Source organism: Mastigoproctus giganteus, chromosome 13 (genome assembly GCF_048544385.1).
Source record: "Mastigoproctus giganteus isolate SK-2022 chromosome 13, ASM4854438v1, whole genome shotgun sequence".
Taxonomy (NCBI): Eukaryota; Metazoa; Arthropoda; class Arachnida; order Uropygi; family Thelyphonidae; genus Mastigoproctus; species Mastigoproctus giganteus.
In genome coordinates, this window is record NC_143587.1 from 169798243 (window position 1) to 169811324 (window position 13082).

The 13082-nt window shown below is 36.9% G+C and overlaps 1 long non-coding RNA gene across 1 annotated transcript; it reads right to left on the reverse strand.

The window, feature by feature from the left end:
• Window positions 1-2655: 2655 nt before the first annotated feature.
• Window positions 2656-12862, reverse strand: LOC150076601 (uncharacterized). Its single transcript, XR_016547792.1, has 3 exons — window positions 12738-12862; window positions 11047-11178; window positions 2656-2796 (listed from the first exon to the last, which is right to left on the reverse strand). It is a non-coding gene; the product is annotated as an uncharacterized LOC150076601 (long non-coding RNA).
• Between the last annotated feature and the right edge of the window lie 220 nt (window positions 12863-13082).

A 13082-nucleotide genomic window follows, 5' to 3' on the forward strand; every position in this document is an offset into this window, starting at 1 on the left:
TAACACAGTAGAAAGTGCATCGCCTTGTCTAACACCAGCGTTAATGTCAAAAGGAGTCGTAAACTGGTTGTCAATTCTCACCAGTGCTTCGGAGCCAGCCAGGGTTGCTCTTATGAATCTAACTTTCGCTTGAACTATTTTTGGATATTTTGACTGGTGCTTTCATATCGGATTTTTCGAAATGTTATCTAGAAGGAACTTTGTAGCACCTGTATTTTATTATATAATTAAAGTAGTACATTTAATCGCGCTTCTCAACCCAACAAAGAAACGTCATTTAACATATCATTCGCATTGTTCTAACCATTTGAAAAGCAGTTCTTCTGTCCACAGCAGACAGGACAGCATACATTTCCTGCGCCACAATCTCTGTCTTCAGAACACTCGGGAGGCGTCGGTGTGCTGGGACACCTATCTGGATAACACAAATGCAGAGGACACATTCCTAAGAAATAAATAACTTTATGTTAATAATTTCTTATTTATTCTTTAAACTTGATAATAATTTTCCTTCAAAATGAGCAAAATCGACATTTACATTCAGGAAACAAATTTAATAGAAAGAGCGCACACTCGGTTTATTTAAAGTCCATTGTGTTTATTTTTTTATGTAAACATCATTGGCGGCACCTACTAAATTTCGGACGGAAGTAATATCAATTCATCACGATTTTGCGACGTGGAAATGACGTTTCATAACATAGAAAACGGAGTGGGGCGAGGATATCGTGCAAAGGATCATGGGAGCGATCTTGGATGTACTCAGACCTGGCATAAACCAGCTGGTTGCGGAAAAACATCTATGATTCGGGGCATACCATTTAGTTGCTTTAGTGTAACCATTGCTACCCGTGGCAGAAACCTTTTGGTAACCAGAGAAATGAATATATTTTGAAGGCAGTGATCCTGGATGCGCTAAGAGCTGATATAAAAGAGCTCTGAGCACATCTGAGCTGGGCCGGTCAAGAATACATGTATGAGAGTAGAAACTTTTGCTTGTCATTGGCCATCCTCATTAAGTTGCAGAAGTCCTCGTTGGTCGTCAAGTTGTTGCATTTCTTTGCAATTGCGCTGAATCGGTTGAGCGAGGCGAGCTTTCAAAATTAATAGAATCAAAACAATAACGCGTAGTTAATTTAGTTTTACTTTAGATCTTCATTCATCTTGCTGTTTGGATGATTGTAAAAATTTCTAAAGAGGTTTCTTCTCACAGTCGCGCTACAACGCTATGCAGGTCATTACCGCATGTTTCGTCAGGGTCAACGTAGTCGTTGTCTTGACACACCTATTATATATTTCAATCGTTTTGCGAATGTCCAAGTCCAATTCATACAATTTGCGATCTAATATGAGATCTTCATTGTGGTCGTAGATCTTGACATATTTCATCTCAGACAAGTATCTCTGTTTCCTGATTGCTAAATGGAATGTGCAGGGTTACCATCTCCCGCTTGTACTCGTTGAGATCGTCAGCCGTCATAGTTTAGATAACGTATTATGCGTGGATACCGTCGTTTCTTGCAGATCTCTTAGCGCTTCATGTGTAACATGATCATGTGTATGACAAAGTAACAAGATCCAACACGATAGAATGACTGTAACAATACAAATACTTGTATTGTTGCAATCCTACTATTAAACAAATGGCTACGATCAAATGGTTTCTCGTTAACCTCTTCCAAACATTGATTTGATAGAGTTAGCAGCGGGCATATGTATCCTATTTGTCACTAAGCTTGATTCGGTAGAGTAAGTAGCGGGCGTGAGCATAAATTACATCGTTCATAATTTCGATTCTACCTGTTCGAAATTTAGTAGGTGTCTTATGTGTCAAAGATGTTTTATGTGTAAACATATTTGACGACAGGGTCAACGTCGTCGTATATCTACGGAACCAGCTAGTTTATACCATCTATGAGTACATTCAAGATCGCCTCCCATGATCCTTTGCGTGATCTCCTCTCCCGACTCCGATTTTCTTTTATGAAATGGAAATAACGTCATATGACGTCTTTCTGCGTCGTAAAATTGTGACAAATTGATTTTACTACTATCCGAAATGTAGTAAGTGATCTGCAAGATCACCTCTCATGATCCTTTGCGCATTGCCATCCAAGATCACATCCCATGATCCTTTTTGCGGTCTCCTCTCCTGACTTCGCTTTTCTTTGTTATATCACGATTTTCGCGTCGCAAAATCGTGACAAATTGATTTTACTACCGTCGGAAATTTAGTAGGTGCCGCCAAAGATATTTACACATTAAAAACTAAATTTTCTGTTTATAATCCGAGACGACCACACGGTCAGAGGTTGGAAGCGTATTCTACTGACTTCATGAATCGTATTCTACAATTTGTGAAGTCGATTTTCATTGGTAAAATAACCTATAAAACGATTATTGTTCAGCTGAAAAGTAGTTGTTTATGAACAACTGTTTTTGCAATTCACCGATTATTATATTAATCATTCTTTATCTTAGTGGAATTTCGGACGTCCTTTGTGTTGGCCAATGATTTCGATGTTGTTTGCGACCCACGAGAAAATTCAGTCTAATTGCCTGATCAAGAATTCCTTTAAGGACATCAATATAAGAAAAAAACTTCACCTTATTAATTTATGATAATTATTTGAATGTTATACTTGCTTGTGTAGCAATACTTTGTGTTGCAGCATCCAGTGCAACAGTACCCTTCGTAGCCGCAATCTGCATCCACTTCACATTCCGGTTTCACCCCTGACGAATTTTGGGGCGGACATGCTATCCTAGGACAGTTGACTACACCAGGGCAATAAACTGTAATGAGGAAAAGTGGTTATCAGAATATACACTGACATGTACACATTCAGAGCAGATATTGCTTTCAGTTAAAACTAAATTAACTACGTGTTATTATTTTGATTCTATTAATTTTCGTTATTAATTCTGATTATATTAATTTTATTTATTTATTATTGCTTTTTTTTGTGATTGACATGATATGTACTCCTGTTCAGTATAGAAGTCTTTTATACCGATAAAACTCTGCGATTAATAAATTTCAATTTAATTATTTAATAACTAAATTATTTAATTATTAAATGGCGTAATAAATTAATATTACATGTTATTTTTATAGTGTAAAACAACTTAATAGTATAATCAATAAATTATATAAATTAGTAATAATATTCGCCTATGATGCAAGAAAGACGGATTTTTGCTGAATGCCTAAAAATAAATAAATAAAGAAAGAATGAAACCATCCTCGTTTCTCTTCTCCTGTGAGTACTGATCCGAACTGACTTTGAATTTACCGAAGGCTTCCGCTTAATCCGGCCCTACAGATAATTTATTTCATGTAATTTACTTTCTGGCTAAAAGATAACTGCCAGCAATCCGCTATATGCCTCTTTCCCTCCTTAATTTTATAAATATAATATTTATAAAATTTTGATTAGTGATTCAAGTACCATTAATATATAGGAACAGCAATTAATCACTCTTTAGTCAGATTTCTTCTAATATTATTTATTAAACAATTTCTAGCCCACATAACTGAAGTCCCTTCTTCTAGTACGCCCTTATTTTGATATTTTCACGACACTTGTCTTGTTCCGGAAAAAAATCCATGATTGGACAAAGTACTGCAAGTGCTTTTATTGAATAACTGAATAACTTTTATTGAATAATTTAATACCTCTTTCTGGTAGAACAAGCATTTGTTCCATAAATCGTCAGAAGAAAACCATTCTGACAAAAAGGCCCAGACCCTTTCAAATCTGCCTCGATCATAACTCCAAATTCCCCTTTTTCCTGAATTGTTTTTAATTCATCCCTCAAAGTGTGTAAGATATTTTGGGATTGCTATTTTCAATTGTAAAGCCAAGGATTCTGCAGCAACAAACGTGGCTGCCACATATAGCTGAAGTTCACCTGAGGGTAACTTGGATGGGCATTGCTGGGATGGTCTGGAAGATTATCCTTTTAACTTTATCTGCAAATTTTCACATCATATTTACTGTATCTCTATGTCAATAATATTTAAAAAAGAGAAACAGCAGTATGCTTGTTGCTGATTTTTTAAAATGATATGATGTGGTGTTGATTCACTTCTAACCTTAGCCATTCTGAAGTGAAGCCATTTAATTTCTCCTCTTAAGCTGCTTTGGAATCTATATACGGACTTTGTCCTTGATAAATCTAATACTCCAGCTTGTATAGCAATCCCTCGTGCAAACTTAAATCTTAAAAATTCAAATAATAATGTCAAAATTGTTCCTTTACAAAAAAATGCTCTTTTCCTTGGAGAATACCACATTACTCTAGGCGCTTACTTGTATTGCCTTATTAAACATTAGTGTTTTGATTTTTCCTACCACTGAAGCTAGATTGATCAGTTTGTAGTTAACCATTTCGTTCTTAGAGCTACCTTATCGACTGGCGGTGCATTGTCGATAAGGTAGTTCCAAAAAGAAGCGAATATCCCCTGAATCCAATGAATTCAGCTTGATGAATTCACTCATGATAACCCCCAATGTTTTGATGTAATTCTTCACCGCTTCGAGCAGAATAATCGTGTTATATGTCAGCTACCTCATTGTTCTTGACCGGGCTGAGAACTTTTTATAATAATTAATCCTTTGTAATTTTCCTACCGTTGGCTATGCGGTGATCAGATTCGCCAGCAGCTGTTGTTCTGGTAAACTTAATCACTGTTAAATCTGGCTTTGATATGGCTTTCATCTACAAAGATCGAGGCCAACTGCTCACTCAGTTCATCAGTTTGGTTATCGATAACTTTCCTGCACAATTAAGTAAGCGTCCAATCCGATTTGCTCCCCTCCTCTTTCTTTCTACAAGAAGAGGAAGCAACTCATACACTCCTTTAACTGAAAGATACTCTTCTTTGTTCTCATTCTTTACTGTTTTAGGCAGCGATTTCTCATAATTGGCCTTTTCCAGCTCTTACGATTTAGTTATTCAATGATCCTTCTGTCTTCTTTCTCCACACGCTGTCTTACTAGTTGAAAGACATAGAGACATACGCCAAGTCTAATTTAGGGAAGCTCCTATACACATTTAAACTCAGCCATGGGACGATACATAGCTCTGTCAAATGCCCAGAATTATGATGTTATGTTTGAGCAGTTATTTGGATGTATTGTTTAGTTGTTTCTGGCTAATTTGCTACCAGGAAGGCCTCACTATTACAAGTCTACACTATTATGAGGCGGTCTTAGCAACAAGAATCGTGGAGGATCTCAACTATCACGTACTGAATACCCAAAAAAGTTTGGAACCATTCAAGAGATATCAGAAAGGACAGCAGAAGAAGAAGAAGAAAGACGAAAAAAGTACAGGAAAGAAAACAAGTGTAAAATCTCTTTGAGAGATGCCATGAAGCATTTTACTGTCATAGTCCGTTTTCATGAAAAAAAAAACTGAACCTTTCCTATACCGTTAAATAACGAGACCTCACTCGCCACCATCTAACACGGGAATCCCCAGACATTTAGAGAAGCGGCCACATATGAATTTTTGGAATATTTTGGGGGCCGGAGGAAATTCCTAATTACTGAAAACTACATTCTCCGTATACCTTTAGTGTTATGCAGAGAAACACGTTTTATACCTACCATTATCTACAATCTACAGATTGAAAAATAAGTCGAAGGGTATGAAATATAAAATATGACAGTTTGTTTATATCAAATTTCAATTATTACTTTTTTATCGTAATAATCACAAAAATACAGTTAGTAAAACAACAAAATTATAATTAATGCGATGATTGTGTTTGTAGAGTGCGACTAAGCTTCGTAATATTGGGTTTTAAAGTAGAGTACTAGTTCCAAATCTAAAAAAAAGTCATATAAATGGGGGTTAATTAGACGTGTTCGTATTTTGATTTTACATATTTAATTTTTGGAAAGGCGTTCTAATCGATGTAACCTTTCTTGGAAAATTACTGACTCAGATAATGCTGAATAAAATTAAATTAGATTTCCATTTTTAAATATTGTCTTCAGTGGATCATTAGATTGAAGTTCTAGTAACTCTAATTGTAAATTCTCATCAACATCGTTGACCGGTTCGTCAAACGGATTTTGAAAAAGTTCAAAAACCTTTGAATTATTTTTAAAATCCGAAAATCTATCCGCAAAATTTTCCTGCAACAAACTACGTGATACCATAAATTCTACCATTCTACCGTACCAAGCTGTGATTACGTCTGTTACGGTTTCTGCTTTGCCAAACATATGGCCCCAGGTGCTAAGCGAACTCGAGTCAAGCGTTCAAACTGCGATTTTTACAGCGTCCTTCTCAGAGATAAAAGTTCCTTTTAAGTTATATCGTCCTCTATCAGCAGTTCATTTATAAACTACTGGGATCTAAACTCCCAGTCAGAAGTTATGCCAGAGTGCACATGTTACGTAAGGTGACCATTTGAACCCACGGAGCTACGTTAAATTTGTATAGAGTATGGATTTTGAAATTGTAAAGGGCTTCCCGGCAATTTTATTGAGCCACGGGAGCACAAAGTATTCTAGGCTGAGAAATTTCCTAATATATTCTTGTTTAGTGTACTTTGTACATCACTGCCCACCAAGTCTCATTTAGCTTTCTGCCAAACCTTAAAGGATCCCTGACACTCTACCATATTATAGGTAACGATGCTTATCTGCTGGGGATTTTCCGCTTTATTAAACAGACAAAATTGTGTGATCGTTTTTGTCTGATGTTATAGCAGTCACGATGCATGTGTAACATTCATACTGTGGAGAGGTGCAATATGGCCTAAGTAGCCCTTGTACCGAAGAACTGCAACAATCAAATATATGATACTAAGAGCACTGGGAGTGTTGATCAGGTCCAGAACATCCTTGTTCAAAGTACCTTTTCTAGCATGCTCATATAAATATTAAACATGTACAGTAGTTGATTTAAAACTTTTGTCTCTCATGGTGAGTGGCAGAGTTTCTCTTGTCATTAAGGAAATTAAAATTGCTAATAACAAGGCATTCACCAAATTGAAATAACACATTATTATTATAGAAAATAATGTAGTTTTACCTTCGTGGGTAGCACACTTCGTATAATCACAGCCCTTCCCATACCGTGTGGAAAAGACCTGAATTCTAATCCCATCAATGACGCTAGGGGTTTTATGGGTCATTTCACAACGTGGCTGAGTCAATTGGTCTCAGCCGAGGGTAGCATGGCTGGAAACTCGTGTTTTTCGTCCAGAAAATTGACTACAAACGACAAGCAATTTACCAGACATTATTAAACCGATCTTGAAACCTTCCCCTCTGTAGGGTGGTTCTCAATAAAGAACAAAAAACAGCAGACTTCTCAAGCGTTACTTAACCGAAGTTCAAAACGTCATCTCGTTTTGAGTGATTTCACAATATGCGATGTTATAATAATGATGCCCAACATACAAATTTCAGTTTAGTTTAAATTCAACTATTAAGAAATCTGCATTTGCGCAAAACTGTCTTATTCCTTCGTTTTATTCATATTAATTCATGTAATATTTACAGTAACGAGCTAATACTTTTAAAACAAAACTGGAAGGAGAATAAACATATTTATATAGAAATATTAAAGCAAGTTAATACAAAAATTAAAATGAACAAATTTGATATTATTCATTGGTCAATCGTTGACCAATATCAATCGCTGACATATTACTCGTTGCTGAGAACTGGAAATAAAACTCTAAATCAATTAGTGCATAGCTGTGTTATTATCCTTTGGAATAAATACCAAATATGATCGTTTAGGGGCTTAAAGGGGAACAGGTATCCTGTGTGTTATCAGACACTCAGCCTAAAACACTGATGGATCCAATATCTCTCTATTACAGAAGATTTAGGAGAAGTCCGGTTGACCTGCCTCCCTAAAATCCACTCATGCACACCTTCTCGATGGTAAGCCCTGTTACGTCACTTAGGTGGCAACGAACGTGTAGAGTGGTTCTCTTCAAGACGCCTGGTCAGCGTGAAGAGGAAAAGACCAAACCCTCCAGCACATGAAAGCACGACGAAACAAATGGCCCTCAGTCCCCAGCAGCTTTCACTCTCCCTCTTACGGCAGCGAGAGGATCAGAGTGGAAGCAGAGGGTGCTAAGAATCTCTGGGTACGACCAGGCTGCCATGCACGGAAAATGAACTTGGCCTGTTATAACGTAAGAACACTCATCGGTGAAGACAGGATATTAGAGCTGGAAAAGGAATTGGAAAATGTGAATTGGAATATCATCGGTTTGGCTGAAACAAGAAGAAGAAATGAATCACTTATAAGTTTACCAAGTGGAAATCTGCTGTACACCAATGGAAACAGTGAAAGAAGTGAAGGTGGAGTTGGGTTTCTGGTCCATAAAGATTTTAAAAATAACATTTTGGAATTCAAAAGTACATCACCAAGGATGTCAAGACTAATAATCAAGATTTCTAAGAGATACAAGCTAAAGATTATAATGATTTATGCACCAACATCGAGCCATGATGATGAAGAGGTTGAAGAAATGTATACAGAAATGGAGAGTCTTCTAGATGAGCAGAAAACCCACTACACTATTATTATGGGAGACTTCAATGCTAAGGTTGGAAAAAGACAAAACAGTGCAGAAAGGGGAACAATGGGAAATTTTGGAATTGGTGAAAGAAATGAAAGAGGTGAAAGACTTGTGGAATTTGCAGAATCTCAAGGATTGTCAGTAATGAACACTTTTTTCAAGAAAAGGGTGAACAGAAAGTGGACATGGAAGAGTCCAAATGGATTAACTACTAATGAAATCGACTTCATCTTCACTAACAGAAGATATATTGTGAATGATGTTACTGTCCTGAATAAGGTAAATGTTGGAAGTGATCACAGAATGGTAAGATGTACACTTGATATAGATGTAGGAAAGGAAAGGAAAAAACTGACCCGAGTAAATAATACAAAGGTCTTTGAGATAACAGAAGAGGAGAAAAAGCAGTATGTATTGGAACTTAAGAACAAGTATGAGCTTCTGCAGACTGCTGAGGACCAAGATATCGACGAGGAATATTACAACTTTTTGAAAGTGATAAAGCCCAAGAAACCTATAGGGAAAAAGAAATCCAAAGAAGAAAAAATTAGTCAAGAAACACTTGTCATGATGAACCGAAGACGACAAATGAAAAGCAAGAAAAACACTGACAGGGAGAAAATTGAGTATACTGAGTTATGCAAAGCCATTAGAAAGAGACTCAGAGAGGACATAAGAAGATTTAACACAAGAAAAGTAGAACAAGCATTAAGGGAAAACAAAGGAATTAAATCAGCAGCCATGAGCAGTAATACAGAAAGACAAATGATACTGAAACTGAAGAATAGCGATGGTGTACTTATAAACAGCAGAGAAGGCATAATTCAAATAGCAGAAGACTACTATAGAGAATTATACAAGGAGCAGGGGAATGATGCCAGCAGTGGGAAAGATGGATTGCAAAGTAGCAACACATACGACATACCCAATATTCTTCCTGATGAGGTAGAACATGCATTGAAGAAAATGAAGAATCAGAAAGCCCCGGGGGAAGATGAAGTTACTGTAGAGTTGTTAAAATTGGGAGGAAGAGACATAACACAAAAACTGGCAAGGCTCTTCACAAAGTGCATTAGAAAAGGTGTGACACCTAAGCAGTGGAATAATGCAATCATAGTTTTGCTGCATAAGAAAGGAGATAAATCAGAAATTGGAAATTATAGACCAATTAGCTTGCTATCCCACATCTACAAGTTGTTCACAAGGGTCATTACTAACAGATTAGACAGAATACTTGATGAGAATCAACCGAAAGAGCAAGCTGGCTTTAGGACAGGATTCTCAACTATGGATCACCTTCATGTAATATCACAGCTAATGGAGAAAGCAAATGAATATAAAACACCATTATGCCTGGCATTTGTGGATTATGAAAAGGCATTTGACTCCATACAGCATAAGGCAATGTTTCGGGCACTGGAAAGACAAGGCATTGATACCCCATATATTATGATTTTGAAGAAAATATATGAGAGTGCTACTTCCTTTATTAGACTAGACAAAGACAGTAGGAAATTTAAAATTGAGAAAGGAGTTCGACAAGGAGACACAATATCTCCGAAGCTGTTTACTGCTGCCCTTGAGGAAGCTTTCAGAAAATTAGACTGGTCGCAGAAAGGAGTCAATGTGAACGGAGAGTACCTAAACCATTTACGATTTGCAGATGACATTGTGGTCATTAGCCACGATCCCAACGAATTAGAGGAAAATCTTAATCAGTTATGCACAGCTAGTAAGGATTTTGGACTAAAGATGAATATGGCTAAAACAAAAGTAATGATGAACAAGTATGCCACAGAAAGGGAAATAAAGATTGAAGGAGCAGTAATTGAAAAGGTGGAGTCATATACTTATCTGGGACAAGTCATTAGCTGTAATAATGATAAATGGCTGGAAGTCAAGAGAAGAATAAATTTTGGATGGATAGCATTCAGGAAATATAGTCACATACTGAAGAGCAATATCCCAGTTTGTCTGAAACGTAAAATAATGAACCAATGTATACTCCCCACCATGACTTATGGAAGTGAAACTTGGGCACTCACCAAAAGAATGGAAGAGAAGCTGAGAACTACACAGCGAAAAATGGAACGAATCATATTGGGAATCAGACTGTTAGATAAGAAGAGAAAAACATGGATTAGGCAACAAACTCAAGTAAAGGACATTCTTATCAAAACTAAAGAACTAAAATGGTCCTGGGCAGGACACATAGCTCGAAGACATGATGACAGATGGACTAAGAAAATAACAGAATGGTATCCAAGAGGAGCTAGAAGAAAACCTGGAAGACAAAGGCGGAGATGGATAGATGAAATTCATGAGTTTGTGGGTAGTAAATGGATGGCCAGTGCTCAAAACAGAAGGAACTGGAAAGTTGCTGGAGAGGCCTTCATCCTGCAGTGGATTGAAAATGGCTGATGATGATGATGATCGTTTATAATCCATACCACATTAACTAAATAAATTAGATTACCTACCTTCAGGGTTGTAACAGTAACTTAGACAACAGTCTCGGCAGCATTTGCCTCCAGGGCCACATTCATAGTCTGAATTGCATGTGAAGTTAGGAGCACATTTTATAAGGGTGCAGTCTCTAACCTCACAGGAATCTGAAATAAAAGAAATATTTCAATAAAGTCCTGGAGGATTCAATGTAATAAACGTTTCATTAAGATACGAAAGAGATTTTGTCCCTGTTACTCATAATTACATAATTGCAGCAACAGCAATTCTGTCTTTGATGTAAAGCTTTAAAATCATGTATTCCCGCAATCATGTCAACTGGTCCTTCACGGCCAGTTGACATGATAGCGGGATAGACATGGATAATTTAGAAAATGACATGGATATAACAAAATAACATTGATAAATAAATCGCAAGAATGCAACATTCTTAGTTAAGTATACCAGCCTTAATTAGTGATAATTATTTATCAACCCGTTAACACTGAATTCAGTGTTAGTTTATATTCAGCCAGTTTCTATAAACAAAGTGTTTTATTGCACTAGTAGTGAAGCTCACTGTAATTTTTTAAGAGATTGAATTTTGCTTTGCATGTAGAGAAAAATGCATGGGAAAATTGCGTTGATTGATTTTGCTTTCGGAGAAAAGTATATAAAATATAGAGTATATATACTTTATATACGTTTCACTCTCATGTTCCTAGAATCCGTTGTATACAAACTGGGCCTTGTGAGATAGCGTATTATCCTGGTGGTGGAATTCCTTTGTAGATGAATGGATACAGTACAGCCATTGGAGGGATGCGCCTGCCCAGAACTATTTTCCGGGTAAACAGCAGAATCCAAACTTTTGCCCCACTTAACTTTGTTTTATCTCAAAGTTTAGTCTGAATACCAAATTCCATGTTGTCTCAAGGGATCCAATATATCCATCACGAAAAAGCCCACCACGATCCTTCACTCTTCACCTAGCAGGATGGGTCCATAAACGCATGCTATTTTCACTATATTTTTGTCCTTACTGGTACCAAATTTGATTGATTGCAGCCTTCATGTTACTCTGAACAAGAAAAGTCTTTGTCGGCCTTTTGGCATCAACGAGCTGTTTCTGACCAGGATTTTCGAGGACTGCCGTTGGCTGGATGTTTTATGGTTAATTAGCTCAATTTCGATACACCCAAGACACAGCCGTACCTTAAAACCCAAGCAGAGTTTCTTCCTGAAGTACTCATACAGTTGAGTACTTCAAAAACTTCAAAATTCTAAAATTCACTCAAATCTTTTATCATGCCTATTCCCTCACTGAATTTCATCCAAACAGCATCCCTCATATCCTTCCCACCTGCTTAATATCGCATCATTCTAGGAACGACTGATGATATACCTGATAAAGCGGCATCTAATTCAGAGCCCCTTGGAATCATTAAATTCCAGGGTCAATGTTGCAACAACTAAATAGTCTAATGCCTCCTTGATGGAACAATTCCCAGTTATTTTCGTTCCGGTTAACACCAAACAAAGCACTGCTTTACTATGTAGTAGACTTTGGCAATTAACGTACTCTTTCATGAACAAATCCAGTTATTTCAAGCAAACAGGAGGGAGGAGTCCTTCACTCAGTCAAGCACTATCCGAGTGAAGCACTATCCACGCCTGTAATATTTCACTTCAAAGCACATAAATATTGATGCCAATATGCACTTACCCGGAACTTCGCGGTAACAGTGCTTTCGACCACAACATCCAAGACAACATAAATATCCTTCGTCACATTCACTGTCTGCTTTACATTCGGGAAGACCCGATTTTAAACAGGGGTATGTTGGACAGGTAAACCTCGGGCAACCTGAAAGAACGTAAATATTGTTTAAATAAAATGTTCACAGATCCAGGGAGCACATTTATATTTATTCTTAATATAAATAGTTATGAGTATTTGATAATATTTTCTTTAAATCAAACAAGGTTCATGAGCTCCTATAAGCTCCTATGAATTTTAAATATTTCATGGATTAGCATACGCTTAATCCAAGGATGGTGAAACTTTTCC